The sequence below is a fragment of the Macaca fascicularis genome, chromosome 2, assembly GCF_037993035.2.
Source record: "Macaca fascicularis isolate 582-1 chromosome 2, T2T-MFA8v1.1".
NCBI lineage: Eukaryota > Metazoa > Chordata > Mammalia > Primates > Cercopithecidae > Macaca > Macaca fascicularis.
The window spans coordinates 127,247,592-127,265,311 of record NC_088376.1 but is presented as its reverse complement, the minus strand read 5'-3'; the positions used below and the strand labels follow the sequence as shown (position 1 = coordinate 127,265,311).

General features: G+C 40.6%; 1 protein-coding gene and 1 pseudogene across 5 annotated transcripts in view; one reads left to right on the top strand and one right to left on the bottom strand.

Moving 5' to 3' along the window:
- PRICKLE2 (prickle planar cell polarity protein 2) overlaps positions 1–17,720 on the top strand; it is a 353,291-nt gene that overhangs the window by 264,090 nt on the left and 71,481 nt on the right. The window lies entirely within an intron of this gene.
- Positions 6,803–7,848, bottom strand: LOC141409694 (thioredoxin-dependent peroxide reductase, mitochondrial pseudogene; annotated as a pseudogene).

The window sequence follows — 17,720 nt, the reverse complement described above, 5'->3', positions numbered from 1 at the left end:
ACCACGACAGGCCACAAGTCCTCTTTATGGCAGCATTAATCTATTCCAAACAACTTCCAAAAGGTCCCATCTCCCAACACTGTTGCATTGGTGAATCAGTTTCCAACACATGAATTTGGGGGGACGCATTCAGACCATAGGACCACTCTTCAAATACCCAAGCTTCCTCCCACCTCATGCCTTTGCACTTGTTGTGCTTTCCTCCTTTGTTCACTTTTAACAAAGCTTCAGTTATTCAGTGTTTCTGTCTTCCTTGTTAATATGATAGTGATCTTCCGTGACATACTTTTTAGTACCGCATCTTAGATTACCCATGAAAGATTTTTCTTCCCATCTTGATTAGCCTGCATCTCAATATACTTCTGGACCAATTCACCAGAACTTGGGTTCATATTCACTCAAGCCAAAGTAAAATATAATTTTGGGTAATTTCTCTTTAAAACAAAAATCATGTGAATACTAAGAATGTTAAGATCATTTTATGCCTGTTATTTTTCACACATCTTTGCTCCCTTCACTTAACACATAACAACGGATTCTGAAACTCCCATTTTCAAAGGTTACTTCCTAAACATGTGGTAGAAAAGTTAAGGTTGATTTTTTTTCTTTTCAATTCATTTTCTGCCTAGTTTCAAAAAGGGTCTAGAAGAGCTGTCAGTATAATAACTAAAACAAGGTGAAAGCATGCTATAGGCAACAAAGAGAAACGAGATAATTATAATAGATAACAAAACTAAAGGGCACTAGTAGAGTGGAGCACTGTTGTTAGCTAACCACCTAACAATATCTCCCGTTTTGGATGAAGACTGTGATAGCATGAGGATGAGCATTGTTTTAGACTGGATGTCGGGACTGTCGGGATGTGGAAAGGTGCCTGCCAGAACTGTTTTTTTGGGTCTGAGCCTCATTGATACTGAGTGCTTGTCTCTCACAATTGTTAGCTAATACCTTTCGTTGCTTCTCGTGCCACTTCTAGAGCAATCAGAAGACCGTCGTGAGCCAGGAAGAGGTACTATATAAAGTGAATTCTATAATCTGTAAAATACAATAAAGTGAATGGCCTGAGACTAATAATTCAGAAGCTATAACTTGCCCAATTATCAGTGGTGATTTGTTTCCTAGGTCTTCTCAATGAAAATGCTACACGCAACTGGGTTCCCAGATCATTTCATTTGTTATAGATTCTAATGGCTGGGGCCAGCATCTTCCCTGTGATCCTTAATTGTCTTATTAAAAACAGAAGGAAAGTTGCTTATGAAAGGACTTAAATGTAAATGTAGATACATTGTCTGACTCATTTTCTCCCCATTGATTTTCACCATAATTTCAGAGAAGTTTACCACAGAAAAACATTTGTTCCCAACACGTAATAAAAATCACTCTCGGCTGGGTGGTGGCTCACGCCTGTAATCCTGGCACTTTGGGAGGCCAAGATGGGTGGATCACCTGAGGGCAGGAATTTGAGACCAGCTTGGCCAACATGGTGAAACCCCATCTCTACTAAAAATATAAAAATTAGTCGGATGTAGTGGCACGTGCCTGTAATCCCAGCTACTCAGCAGGCTGAGGCAGGAGAATCACCTGGACCTAGGAGGTGGAGGTTGCAGTGAGGAGAGATAGTGCCACTCCAGCCTAGGTGACAGAGTAAGACTCTATCTAAAAAAAAAAAAAAAAAGCTCTCAAATTGTCAAATTCATAGGTACTGAAAGGAAAATGGTGGTTTCCAAGGGCTTAAGGGGGAGGAGAATGGGAAGTGAGTGGTTAATGAGTACAGAGTTTCAGTATGGGAAGATAAAAGTAGTTCTGGAGATGGATAGTGGTAGTGGTTGCACAACAATGTGAATGTATTTAATGCTGCTAAAAAATGGTAAAAAATGCTAAATTTTATATTCTGTATATTTTACCACAAAATAAATAAACACATACATACATAAAATAACTCTCAGGAGTTGGAGCAGTCCCTTCAAGGACCACATGGCCTTTGTTGGGGACCAACCTGGGCACATTAACTTCTCTTGCACAGACCAAAGGGAAAACAAATTCACCAAGCCTGAGTTAGTTCCCATAATCCTCATTGTGTAACATACACACATAACATTCAAAGTATGCACATTACTCAATAATGCAGTTGATTTCTGCCTTCTTTGGAGTTTAAACTGATCCATGTGGCTTTCATGATTAAGCAGCCACTCTGGCCTGTTTAGTATTTAAGGTTTTAGCAGGAATTGCAAGCTTGAAGAATGAACTACACTGTTCATTGATTCATCAAATACATAGGACAGATGTAATCCTTTGACTAGTTTGTGGAGACAGTGGGGTGAAATGGATAGAGAATGAGCTTTGAAGTCAGACCTAAATTTAAATCCTGGCTCAGCCCTTTACTCCTTGATGATCAAATGGTTTATACTTTTGTTGATCCACATTTTTCATGATTCTCTATTTGCAAATGTGCCCACTTGCCAAAATTTATTTGTAACCCCAAAATCAATACTTGCAGCAGCACTTTCATGGTCATTTGCAGACTTTACTTGTAACCTCAAAATCAATACTTGCAGCACTCTCATGGTCATTAACAGGCATACACAGAGGGATAAAAAATTTGAATTGCCCAATGTATACATGGCCAGCTGGGGTAGAACAGCTAATTCTATGCTTTCTTATTCCAGCTCACAGACTGAATAAACAAGTGGTCTATTTAGGGCCACTTTTTTGCATCTTATGCTTTTTGTTGGTTATTTCACTGTTTAAAATAGCCCCAAGCATAGTGAAGTGCCATCTAGTGTTTCTAAAAGCAAGAAGGCTGTGATGTGCTTGATGGAGAAAATATGTATGTTAGGCCAGGCACGGTGGCTCACACCTGTAATCCCAGCACTTTGGGAGGCCAAGACAGGCGGATCACCTGACGTTGGGAGTTCGAGTCCAGCCTGACAAACATGGAGAAACCCCATCTCTACTAAAAATACAAAATTAGCCAGGCATGGTGGTACACGCCTGTAATCCCAGCTACTCGGGAGGCTGAGGCAGGAGAATCGCCTGAACCTGGGAGGCGAAGGTTGTGGTGAGTCAAGATCGTGCCATTGTACTCCAGCCTGGCTGACAAGAGCAAAACTCAGTCTCAAAAGAAAGAAAGAAAGAAAGAAAATATGTATGTTAGATAATCTTCAGTTGAGCATGAGTTATAGTGCTGTTGGGCATGAGTTATAGTGCTGTTGGCCATAAGTTAAATGTTAATGAATCAACAATACATATTAAGTAAGTTGCCCTTAAACAGAAACACACATGAAACAAGGTTATGGATTAATTGGTTAACAAAAATGTTGGGACCAGAGGCTCACAGGAACCTAACCCCATATTTCTCCTAGGAGGAATGTTTAGTATACAGAAATTCAGTGTTTGCTGTGATTTTATAGCACATAACTGCCACAAATAAAGAGAATCACTTGTGTTTACCTTTGCAAAATGTAATATCCTGCTTACATAGTACTCCATTCTTTCCGTGCTGTGGCAGGGATTAAGGCTATTTACAAATGGTTGGTTCCCTCTTCTTCCAGGCACAAAGGGGGAATGTACTTTCTCAGTCCCTTTAAAGTTAGGCATGTCCATGAGACTTGCTTTCACCAATGAAATGTGAACAGAAGTCACATGTATTATATCCAGGAAAAAGCTTTTCGCTGCTAGTGTTCAGTTCCAACCATCCTTTTCTCTGCTGCCAGCCTCATGGAGGCATATCTCCATACAGAGCCCCCATCACCTGGGTCTCTGCCTACCTATAGGAGGATACAGTGTGAGACAGAAATAAAATCATGGTATAGATAAGGGTTTAAGATGCAGAATATATAAAGAACAACTACAGTTCAACAAGAAGACAACTCAGTTAGAAGGTGACTGAAGGACTTCAATCAACATCTCTCCAAAGACGATATACAATTGGCTGATAAGCACATGGAAAGATGTCCAACATCATTAGTCATTAATATAATGCAAATCAAAACCACAATGAGATACTGCTTCACACCTACGAAGATGGTTATAATTTCAAAAACTGGAAAATAAATGTTGGTAAGGATGTGGAGAAACTGGAATTTCTGTGCATTGCTGGTGGGAATGTCAAATGGTGCAGCCACTTTGGAGCGCTGTTTGGCAGTTTCTCTAAAAGCTAAACAGAATTACCGTATCATCCAGCAATTCCACTCCTAAGTATATATGCAACATAATTGAAAGCAGAGATTCAAACATAATTGTACACCAATGTTCACTGAAGCATTATTCACAGTAGTCAAAAGGTAAAAACAACTCAAGTTCTGTCAACAGATAAAATGGATAAACAAAATGTGGTATATACATGCAGTGAAGTAATAGCCACAAGCAAAGCTCTGATACATGCTACAACAGAAATTAGCCTTGGAAACATTATACTAGGTGAAATAAGCAGACACAAAGGACAAACATTGCATGATTCCACTTATATGAAGTATCTAGACTAGGCAAATTCATAGAGATAGATAGTAAATTAGAGGTTACCAGGGGCTGAGGGGAGGAGAAATGGAGAATTATTATTATTTGGTATAGAGTTTCTGTTTAACATGATGAAAAAGTTTTGTGATGAGATAGTGGTGATGATTGCATGACATTGTGAATGTACCCAGTGCCACTGAATTGTACACTTAAAAATGGTTAAAATGAGGCCAGGGTGGCTCATGCCTATAATCCCAACACTTTGGGAGGCTGAGGCGAGTGGATCACCGGAGGTCAGGAGTTCGAGACCAGCCTGGCCAACATGGCAAGACCCTGTGTCTACTAAAAATACAAAAGACCAGCCGGGTGTGGTGGTGAGGGCCTGTAATCCCAGCTACTCGGGAGGCTGAGGCAGGAGAATCACTTGAACCCGGGAGACGGAGGTTGCAGTGAGCCGAGATCACGCCGTTGCACTCCAGCCTGGGCAACAAGAGTGAAACTCCATCTCGAAAAGAAAAAAAAGAAGGTTAAAATGGCATATCTTGTGATATGTATGCCACAATAAAATTTTTTAATTAAAAAACACTGCAGTATGAAACTAGTGATATTTTGGTGGTGGTTGACATATTGTGGCATACTCTAGCTCATCCAAACCAAACCTTCTTTCCTGTCTGTTTCTCTAAAGTGGCGTAACATAGGCCCTCTGGGATTTTATGGCTATATGCAAACTATAACCTGCAGGCCAAGGTCTTACCTTCACTGATCTTTTGACATTTTGGAACAGGAAAGACCAAATTCTCACAATTGCTTTTATGATTCATTTGAAACTTAGTGGGCAAGGCAAGTTACTCAGACTGAAAGTAGCCATGGTAGTGAGAAATATATCCTTTATAATGTATAAGTGATTTCCTTGGTTTTCATATTTTCTGGTTGTTTCTCAATCATTTATTTAATATGCAGAAATGAAACTGCCTTAAACGAACTGACTTGAAACAAAGTTACCTGTATTTTAAAATGGGTTTCCAGCAATGTCCTGTGATCAGCAAGCTCCGGTCTCTTGCAAAAAGAATTCTTTCTTTGGATTATAGCATGTCATTATGAATCACCTTGGACACTTGAAAACTTGAATTGGTCCTAGAATTTCTTCTGTCTTTGCTTTCTAAACTTTATTCAAACTGGCTTTGCATAACCCTGTGAAACTAATAATAATAATAGAGGGGGGTAATGGACTGATTATGTTATATGTGGAGGGCAGAATCAAAAACAATGATTTAAAATGCACAGAAAAGATACCATGTAGGACACTCCTAAGGACTCCACATAAGAAAGAGATAACTCAAAATTCAGATATTCTTTGGACAGATTTCTTGGTGTCACCCAGTATTAGCATCTCCTCCTTTCCTACTAATGGAACCTGATTGTATTCTGGGCAGCAGTATGCCCTACTAAGGACCATGTTTCCTGGCTTCCCTTGCAGCTAGTCCTATCCAAGGGATTCTAAATAGGAGGTTAGTACTTCTAGTAAAACTCTTTAAATGTTGTTCATCCAGCTGCCTCTTACCCTTACCCACCTTCTTACCTGGAAAGTGAATGTGATGGTTGAGACTCCAGTAGGCATTTTGCAATCTTGAGCACAGAGGTCACTAACATATGGGATGGTGGGTGCAGAAAGACAGGAAGAGCCTAGATGCTTCATGGTTTTTATAAAATGCCAAACCAGTCCTAGACCTCTATTCTTAGGTCATGATTACTAGCAACCCAAAGCAATTCTAACTTCTAGTTTTGTTGTTATTTTTAATAATAATAAAACTGATCTGACAATTATGTGCATCCTTATAGTTCACAGTGTATTTTCATCCTTTTGTCACTTTATTTTAAAATGTGTTTATTTTTATTATATTTTATATTGAACACCAACAAAGAAAATAATTGTAATAATTTCAAAATGCAATACCTGGATATAATAAATATCCTGTATAAACAACGACACCAGTCAGTATCTAGAAATGTATGTAGATGTAATGAACAAAATGACTAAACTATAAATCTAAGATAACTTAAAGCTATGATCTTTGTTAATTTAAAAAAATTCAGTTTCATATGAAGAAATTCAGGAAGAAAATTTCAGGACCCTTGATCAGAAGCTTTCAGTGCTCATTATACTACTTTGGTGTAGACAGATATTCAAATAAGTCTAAAAAAGAAGAGTGTTTCCGTTGAGGACATGATCTAAGAAATAAGTGAACTAGTGTTCTGTAGAAACTAACTAGCTAGCCATCAGGATATTTCCACTAAAGGACTCCTTATACTAGCAACTAACCATGTTGAAAAAACCTTAGCCAGTATTACAAAAACAAAACATTTAGAGTAGTATTTATGAACACAAACATAATAGGTTCCTTGCCTTCTACAAATAATCATCTTTGAAATGCTAAAAGCAGGTTCCAACTGGGGTTTCTGTCTGCGGTGAGAAGGTGCAGATACACATGGGGTGATCTACTGATTGACTTTCTCAAAGTATTCTTTGGAAACAGTTTGATTTTACTTAATTTTAGGAGGCTCTAGTGTCCAGTTTGCTGGGCAGACTTCTCCGTGGGTGTTTTACAAACTGGAATGCCTTTACCAAGCAGAGGGTCTCTTCCATGCTTTAGCCCACTGGGAGGTCATTGACACTCAAATGCTTGATGACTTCATGGGGGTCAATTATGAAGACTCCTCTTAGTGCAAACCAGGACCTTCTACCAGCACACCGTAATCTCGGGAAATGTGTTTAGTTAAATCTGACAAAAGTGTGATGCTCATGTGGCCCAAACCACCATCCTTTCTTGGTATATTTATCCAAACAAGATGGCCAAAGTGGGAATCCACTGAGACTGCAACAACTTCACAGTTCACATTGTAAAATTCATTGTCTTTATCACTAAAAGCAAGAAATTGTTGTGAACACACAAAAGTGAAATCCAAAGGATAGAAGAAAAGCACCAAACATTTCCCGTTATTATCATCAAGGCTGAGATCTTTGAACTCTCCATTGACAAAGGCTGTACCTTTAAAATAGAGTGACAGCAAGGGCATGGTATGAGGAAACTTGTGCCAAAGGCAAATTCTGTTCAACCAGAATCAGACCACAGTATGTTTGTCAAGCATGTTTTCCCCAGAAGCCACAGGCCTAAGGACTACAGAGACAGGATGGTGCGCACATGTCGGGCAACCAAAGCCAGGAACAGCCTTCCCACAGCAGCCACCATCTTTAGTGCATGCAGGAGCCATCTTTTCATCACTTTAAATCCTCACAATAACTCTGTGAGATGAATACAATTATTCTAGTCCTAGAGATAAGGACAATGAAGTTCAGAGAAGGTAGTTAACTTGGCCAAAGTTGCCCACTTAGAATTTGTCATGGTTAGGACTCAAACATTCAACGTCTAATGCAGTTTCTTTCTCCTACACTGTAAGTAAATATTAACTTAGTTGATACTGGAGTAGCTATTCCCAAAGTGGAGAATCTTTTTTTTTTCCTCTATTAAGTATAAGAATCACTAACTTACTAGAACACAGTTTGATAACAACATGCTAGCATAAAAAAGGAGTTTCATTAAGGTTTGGGCGGGGGTTTCGTTGTTGTTTTTCTTCTTCATGGGGAACTACACTGTGTTTAACTCATCCTCTTTACTTTGAGAAAACAGAACACCCGCCAATACATAAATAATTGTGAGTGTTCATCAGTTCTTATTATTCCTGGGAGTTTAGAAAGAAAACAGGAAGGGAGAAAAGAAAAGGGTACTGTAGAGAAAGGGCAAAATTCTGGGGATTTGGAAAAGACTGGGAGACAGAAAAGCTGTGACTACTCTGAAGTATGTGTCAGCTGAAATAGACAACTTGGCTTAATGTGTGATTTGCTGGGACTGTTGAAGACAGAGTTGGGCAACAGATAAGTTGTCATCATACTCTTTGAAGTGCTCTTTAGCTGTTTAATCTCCTTTACAGCTCTTCTACTGCTCTTTTTACTTTTTGAAAGAGAATTTGCCAAGGATACTGACCATTTAAGCTTCTGACAGTGATAAGCTAGAGCCGGCCTCATACTGCCTTGCGAGAGCCAATTGGTCAGTTTTCAGGAATTTTGTAAATCAGTTGTTAAATACAGCCATTATGAAAATTTAATGATATAAACTTATAATTAAATAAATTACATTTTTTAAAGATGATAAATACTTGAAATTCGTCACTTCCTAATTCTTTTATCCTGTTCCACTGTTATCTATATTCTTGAGACTGTTTTGCCTGTTATATGTGTATGGCGGGAGTGCTGTGTGATGCTATGTGTATCTCTTCCCAATTCCACATCCAGTGACGTCACATTGGTAGCTTGAATGTGGGGTTCATAGTGGGATCACATACCCCATGGAAATTGGCAAATGCTACAAATCAGTGCCTAACTTATTTTTTATTGAATCTTTGTACTGTTTTTGTCTACCTCTTATGGTTTTTGCATTATTTTAACTTTGTATTGTAGTCATTTGTCTACTTGTCTTATACCCTCTGCCGAATGTAACCTCTTTCCACCTAGGGGTGGTTTCTCATTCATGTGTGTGTTCTTTCTCCACAAGCACTCAACAATTCCTTACACTTGTGTATCACAGATAACATAACAGAATAGCATAGACTGAGTGGCTTAAACAACAGAAATTTATTTTCTCACAGTGCTGGAGTCCAAAAGTCAAGGTCAAGGTGTCAGCAGGGTTGATTTCTGGTGAGGCTTTTCTTCCTGGCTTGCAGATGCTTTTCTCTGTGCACGCTCCTGCTTATCTCTTCCTCTTCTTACAAGGACTCCAATCTTATTGAATAGGGTCCCAGCCTTATGACCTCATTTAACCTTAATTACCTCCTTAAAGGCCCTATCTGCAAATATAGTCACATATAGGGGTTAGGGATTTGATATGTGAATCATAGGGGGTACACAATTCTGTTTATAACATAGACATTTATGAATTATGCATTAGACTGCTTCAAAGCCAAGAAATATAGAGCCTTCAGCCTGTTGCTCTCTCTTTGTTAGTTATACGATATCATTTCAGCCTCTTATTAATGCTTCAAGGTAGATATTATCGTCCCCATTTTACAGATGGAGATATTAACTTTCTATAAGAGATAAAATAACATGCCCAACTACATGCAGATGGTAAGTGTTACATCCAGTATTGGAACCCAAACAATCTGACTCCAGAGTCCAAACATGTAACCCCTATAAGAAAATGCCGTCCTGTTTTTTTCATACTTGTATATGTGTGTATTTTATCTAAAGGCAGTATTGAAACTGTTGTGAAATAAAGTTGGCAACTGTTGGGGAATTTTTAGTAGGGCATATATGCAAATGTGTAAACAATCTGCAAAGGGTGTTTTGGTAAAATTGAGATAAGGGAGTTTATTTAAGTGTAACTTAAGTAGAAAATGTTCAAACCCCAAGTTCTTCCATTTCTGCAACCTTTTCTATAAGACAAGATAAAATAAATGTCGGATAATAAATGTCAGATAATGCTCCAAACTAAATGGAAAGTATTTTCTAACAAAACATTGACATTTAATATTCTAAATAAAATAATAAACTAACAGTGTTAGAAAGAGTGGGCATGTGAGAGCTAACAGGCATAGGAGCAAAGCAACTCATGTGACTTTGAATTGTAGTACCAGCTTAGGGCATAACATAATTATTTTCCTTAATTTGTTCAAACAAAGTTAACTCAACTTGAAAGAAATTATCTGGCTTCAAATACAAATGGGTGTCACTTTTGTTGCTTCTTCTGAAATAAACAGTACATTGACAGTTATTCCATGCATCCTTTACTTAGCATCTCCTCCACCCACCCCACAGCACTAATCTTTGGTGAAAAAGCAAATGCTTTGATGGAATGAAAGAGAAGCTTAATGAGTTTTACGCAGGTTTCTCTTGAAACCTCACTTGTGTATTCTGTTGCTGTATGTGTCTGTCTAGATCCTCTAATAACCCAGACAGCTAGAAAGGTAAGGTTTGAATACAGAATGCATCCATTCAAAAAACACTTATTGAGTATCTAGTACATGCCAGACCCTCTTCTGGGGGTATACAGCAAACACAGTCCTAAGTACTCACATTCTAGAGGGAAGAGAAAGACAATAAACAAATACATCATTTGTCAGCAACCGATAAGTTCTTTGACAAAAAGCAGACTAAGAGTTTATCAGTTTCAGCACTGTTGGCATTTTGATGGGGATCATTTGCTGTGGGGGCTGACCCACGCATTGTAGGAAGTTTGGCAGCATCCCTGGACTCTACCCACTATATATGCCAATAGCGGCTCCCTCTCCAAGTTGCAATAACAGAAAATGTCTGTAGACGTTGTCAAATATCTCTTGGAGGATATTGTTACCCCCAGTTGAGAAGCACTGGGTTGGAGGATAGGGGATAGAGGTGCTAATTTATTAGGATAGTCAAGGAAGGCAGCTAAGGTAGCCATTGAGCAAAGACTGGAAGAAAGGAGGATGACACCATGCAAATATCTGGGGGAAGAACCTTTCAGGCAGAGGGAATGGCTGGTGTACAGGCCATGAGGTGAAATGAACAGCAAGGAGGTCATTGTGAGCAAAAGACCTGAACAAAAGGAATATGGTAAGAGACACAGTCTGCCAGGTTGTAAGGAGGCAGGGTCATGGTGCTATATTGAAGACTTTGGCTTTGCATCATAGAGGCATGAGAGATAATCCAGGGTTGTTGTTTTGGGGGGTTTTGAGGTTTGTTTGTTTGTTTGTTTTGAGATAGAATCTCACTCTGTCACCCAGGCTGGAGTGCAGCGGCACATTCGCCACTCACTGCAGCCCCAACCTCCCAGGCTCAAGCGATCCTCCCAGCTCAGCCTCGAGAGTAGTGGGGACCACAGGTGTACACCACCACAGCCTGGCTGGTTTTTTTTTAATGTTTGTAGAGGCATGGTCTACCTTTGTTTCCCAGGCCAGTCTTGAACTCCTGGGCTCAAGCAATCATCCTGCCTTAGCTTCCCAAAGTTCTGGGGTTAGTTATGAGCCACTGCACCCAGACCATCCAGGGTTTTGAGCAGAGCAGTGACACACCCTGGTTTATATTCCAATAGAGTTGTTATTGCTGCTGAATAGAGACTCAACTGCAGAGGCACAAAGGTGAAAGCCGGGTCCAGAAGCAGCCACAGCAATAGTTCAGGTGAGCACTTAGTCATAGCTAGACTGGTCCTGCAGGGATGGTGGAAAATGACTGGATTCTGGATATGTTTTGAACCTACATTCAACAAGAATCCCTGTTGAATTAGACATCAAGTGTGAACAAAAGAAAGGAGTCTTTGAAAGATTCTTCTTTGAAAACACTGCAAATGAGCTTTTATTTCTGATTTTGATCCTAATCCTAGGGGAGTTTAACATGATGGAGACATTGTTTAGGCATTAGGCATTAGACTGTTGTTTCCTAAATTGCTTCCTGAGTAAACCAATTAAAATTATAATGTGGGCCTCCAGGAGAAAAGGGAAGGAGCCAAACTTGGTACAATTTCACCTCTTAAATGCCACTTAATAGCACTTTTCTCCTATTGCTTGGGTAATGAAATTCTGGCAAATAGGGGCAAAATGAACACAGGGGCCCTCACGAGCAGCCCATCCCTATTTGCTCACAGCTGTAATGCTACCTGATGGTCCTCTAGGTTCCCATTTGGGAACCACTGTGTACTTTTTTAAAGACCACCACGTGCAGCAGATTCAGGCAGCATCTTTCCCTTCTCTGTACAACCTGCCTTCTGAGATGCTCAGGTGCATTTTAGATATTACCTCCCCAAATTGAGGTAGATTAAACAAGGTTCCAAGCTTCTCAAACTGCAGGTGAGGGGAAACGTGAAATAAAGGCTCAGCGTTCGAATTAGTCCCTGGGTTAAGTTGGATTTTATAAAACCTTCCGAATGTATCAGCTCATATCTGAGATTACACTTCAGGAGGGTTGGCCTTGACCTTGTGGTTGTGTTTGGCTTTTCCTTAAACTAGTGTTTCTCCTGGTATGGTCTGAGGTGTTTGTTAAGAGTGCACAGTTCTGGCCTCCTTTTCAGACCCAGAGGGATGAAAATGGCAATCATCTTTAATAAAGGTCTCAGATGATTCTAAAGTATGCTACTGTTTGAAAACCACTGCTATATCATTTAGGAATTGCATTCACGGCCGGGCGCGGTGGCTCAAGCCTGTAATCCCAGCACTTTGGGAGGCCGAGACGGGCGGATCACGAGGTCAGGAGATCGAGACCATCCTGGCTAACATGGTGAAACCCCGTCTCTACTAAAAAATACAAAAAAAACTAGCCGGGCGAGGTGGCGGGCGCCTGTAGTCCCAGCTACTCGGGAGGCTGAGGCAGGAGAATGGCGTAAACCCGGGAGGCGGAGCTTGCAGTGAGCTGAGATCCGGCCACTGCACTCCAGCCTGGGAGACAGAGCGAAACTCCGCCTCACAAAAAAAAAAAAAAAAAAAAAAAAAGGAATTGCATTCACTTCCTAGCAACAGAGACTGTAAATAAAGAAATAGTTTATTTCTCTCACTCAGAAGTTCAGAGAAAGGCAATTCAGGGTTGGTCTGGTGGCTCCATGGTATAAGAATTTTTTAAAAAAATTTTAAGTCCAGGCTCATAACTTTCTGTCCTACTATCCTCAGGTTACAGCTTCCATTCCCATTTGTAAAGTTACTTCATGGCACAAGATGGCTGCTGGAGCTCTAGCCATTGCATTTACATTCCAGACAGGAAGCAGGAAGAAGGGGGAATGGGCAAAAAAAGGTCTTGGCTAACAACTGCCTAGCCTCCTAGGCAGTTGCCTAGACTCTTTTAAAAGAGTCTCCCAGAAGTCACACCCTTCCATGTCATTGGCCAGAATATATAAGGCCACATGTAGCTACTAAGGAGCTGCAGAAATATTTATTCTTAGCTGAGTATATTGATGCTCTCAGTAAAATGGGGATGTTGTTAAGGAAGAAAAAAAATGGATATGGGTGGGAAAACTGCCACAACTCCCTTATACCACCATGCCATGGTGTTGTGGAAAGACTGTGTAATTTGGAGATTTTTCACATACTGTCTGTTCATTTTGGCTTTACTTGGGAGCTGTGTGTTGGTTATGTTCTGGAGAATACCGAAGGAAAATGTGTTCATTGTTTCTGTGGTCAGCCAGGCAGACCTATTGGAAATCTACTGTATCTGGGTATGGTTTGGTTTTTTCTTCCTTCTTTCCCATCCATCTGCCAGTCTCTTCAGTCTCTTTTTTTCTTGATAAAGGAGAACAGAAGGAGAAGATGGGGAAGTCAAGCTCAAAAGTGGCTCTGTCACTTTATAACTATGTGATATTCAATCTGATGAGTATGAAATACCCACCTCCAGGGTGTGCAGAAGTTTTATGAAATACTGTATATAAAAACACTTCAAGCCCTAGGGTCACTCAGTAAGTCAATAGTTCAATGACCGCTTCCTTCATTCAGATCAGGCTTGTCCAACCTGTGGTCCACAGGCTGCATACAGTCCAGGATGGCTTTGAATGTGGCCCAACACAAATTCATAAACTTTCTTAAAATATTATGAGATATTTTTGCCATTTTTAAGCTCATCAGCTATCATTAATGTTAGTGGGGTTTTTTTGTTTCTTTTTTGTTTTTTTGTTTGTTTGTTTTGTTTTTTGAGACAGAGTCTCGCTCTGTCGCCCAGGCTGGAGGGTGGTGACATGATCTCAGCTCACTGCAAGCTCTACCTCCCGGGTTCATGCCCTTCTCCTGCCTCAGCTTCCTGAGTAGGTGGGACTACAGGCACCCGCCGCTATGCCTGGCTAATTTTTTGTATATTTAGTAGAGATGGGGGTCTCACCATGTTAGCCAGGATGGTCTCGATCTCCTGACCTTGTGATCCGCCCGCCTTGGCCTCCCAAAGTGCTGGGTTTACAGGCGTGAATGTTAGTGTATTTTATGTGTGGCTCAAGACAATTCTTCTTCCAATGTGGCACAGGGAAGCCAAAAGATTGGGCCCCCTCCCCATCTAGATGGTTAAGAACAATTGATTCTGAAATCAGCCAAGAAAGTCTAACTTCTCCTTTGTGGGTTCCTGCTTTAAGAAAATAAGGATACTTTTGATAAGGAAAATGTTGCCACCCAAAAATGTGAGCACTTTGCCCTTAGGATTTCTTGTTCTTGCCAGAGCTGGTGGAATCCCCTGCTGAATCATATATCTAGATGTAGAAGGAGACACCTGAAAAATTGGCTGAGATTCAACAAGTTCTCTTCCCTTTTCTGGGCCTTCTAGATCTCTTGAAGAAAATGGGAATCCTACCATTTGCCTGACAACTGCGTAAGGTTGGTTGGTGAGGGAAAACAGTAGAAAGCACTAAAACTCACAAAGTGTGGTCCCTGGACTAACAGCAGGACCTGAAGAGGAGTCAGAAATGCAAATATCCCCACCGCAGGCCTACTAAATTAGAAAGCTGTGTTTTAACAAGCCTTCCAGGTGATTCTGATGTAAGCTATAGTTTGAGAACCAGTGCTCTAAATAAAGTGCTTTGCACACTTCTTTAAAAAAAAAAAAAAAAAAAAAAAAGGTCAGCTTACTTTTAGTACACTTTTCTCCCAAATGCGGAGTCGTTGCTTCTCCAGCCTCCATCTTTCTGCCCAGGCAGAAATGCTATCAAACGTGCAGTTCCTTCCAACAAACCTCATCTTTCCAGCTGGGCGAGGCTTTGCTTTGTAGACTTTATTTGCGCACTAACTAAAGCACTTGCGATCTGTCTGACACACACTGAAGTTGCTGCCAAACCTTTCCTGTTGCAGAGTCACACCTTAAATAAAGGCCTTCAGCTATTTCATTTTCATAAGCCAGTGTATTGTGTTCAAAATGCTTTTGTTTAGGGGAAAGTTACCTAGTATGATTTCACCGAGGGTGGAATCACAGGACACCTTTATCTGGGAATGTCTCAATGGAGCAAAGTCTCTAACACATTCAACAGATGTGCTTTTGAATAAATATGCTCAGTACACACAGAATGAAAAATACAGTTATCAGCATAATGGGTAATAGCTTGGTAATGATCATCATTGACAAAATTCTATTGGATTTGCTTATTTACTCCAAAAAATGAACAAGTGAAACATGTTTGGACTAAAATGAACAATCTGCAGGATTTTCAGGGATTGTGCCAAATTTTATTTTTGTAGTGCCAGAAAGTATACTCAGTATTTTCCCATTACCCTGGGTTCACTTGATGTTTGTTTTGGGCTATACAGTAGTTTTATTGTGGAGGATGCCAGAGGAAAATGCAGGCAGCATTCCTGTATCCAGCCAGATAATTCAGGAGAGCTGTTTCTCCCTCCCTCCTATCCATCTGTTAATCCCCTTTGCTCGATGAAAAATTTGGGAAGTCCAGCATCTAAACACCAGGAGGCGACACAAAGCTAACATTAGAGGGATGCGTTTTTCACCTGGGCTTCAATGGACTTTGAAGAGGATTGGAGGTCCTGAAAGGACTAACTTATTCTCCTTCCTCAGAGCAAGCCACATCACCTACCATGTGATATGGGAGTGATTTGGGAGGTTGTTAATTTATTAACTGATTTATTTTAGAAATGGGGCATCTTGCTATCTAGGTGAGTTCTTAAGTCATCTATCAAATTATTAGTTGCCTTGTGAGAAGATATTCTAGCATATTCTATATTTGAGGAATTACTGGGATAATTTTGAGTGGTTATCAGTAGGCTTGAATTATAAAAGGTGACAAAAGATGTCCAGGAAAGATAGAGCTGTGTTCCTAAAGAGTAGTCACTGCCTCTTTTGACTTCAGAATTCAGTCTTGAGGATGGATCTCAGCACACCAAGGGACTTATTTACTCCTAAGTTTCTCCAGAGTCCTCCGTCACTGCTGACTGCACCTTCACTCAGTCATGTCATGTTGGGATTCATTTATTCTCCAGTCTTCAAAGTATCGAATGTTTTTAATCTCATTTCTGGGTGTGGACGCTGCCCAAGATGGGGTAGTCAGGGTCCTCCTCTGGGGAATTTGGAATTGAGAAAAGTGAGTCACTCTAGGACAGGCTCTTGAACTGATGCTGTGCAAACTCAAGTGCCATGGGAAACCTGAACCTTTGAGAAGATGAGAAGCAGATCCGCAGGAAGAGAAGAGAGCAGAGGTAAGAGGACACTGGGCTCAGAGAGAACAGAAACTTGGTACAGTCACCTTCCGGTGGCATATTCTGTTTCCTCATGAGACCCTTTTATATACGTGGCTAAATTTCTGAAAAAACACACACATACACACACACACACACACACACACACCTTTATAACACTTTGCCATTTTTCCCCTGAAATCAAACTAGTTTTAATACCATTGTATCCCTTGCAACCTATTTTTCTTGCTTTTATTAATGTAAGTGGCTTCAGGGTTTGGTCTCACTCTATAAGCCAGCAGTGTTGCTGCACATTCCAAAGCTGGCCTGATGCAGTGGCTCACACCTGTAATCCCAGCACTTTGGAAGGCCAAGGCAGGAGAATAGCTTGAGCCCAGGAGTTCAAGACCAGCCTGGTCAACATAGCAAGACCCTGTCTCTACAAAAAAATTTTAAAAATTAGCCAGGCATGGTGGCATGCGCTAGTAGTTCCTGCTACTCTGAGGTGGGAAGAGTGCTTAAGCCCAGGAGGTCAAGGTTACAGTGACCATGATCACGCCACTGCACTCCAGCCTGGGTGGCAGAGTAAGACCTAGTCCAGGAAGCATCTGGATTGTTCCATTTAGAGTAGGCCAGGCTTGATAGTATAACTATCATCATGTATTCATGTTATTTATTTTTATTGAGAGCCACATGCTTGTGCCTACACTCTCATTTAATCATCTCAGTCTTATGATGGGTATTTTGAACAGTCATATAACTTGCTCAGGAACCCAGAGATGAGAAACAACAGAGCCTTGACTCGGGTCCAGATCTACCGGCTATGCCCTAGAGGGTGCAGGGAAGAGTCCAACTTGGGCCAGCCTTAGACAGTATCAGAAAGGGCTTGGTTCAAAGTACCAGTTCAGAAGGGCTCTCAGGCCTGACTGTGCTCTAGGCAATGGACAGGGGGTGTGTGAGTAATTAGAGGTGATTAAAAGGACGGTCAATGGAACTGCAACTAGACTCTGCATTTTCAAGCATCCATAGTAATTCATCTCATATTAGCAATTGTCCCTAATGTTCCATAACGACAATGGGAGTTGTGTGAATGACAAAGT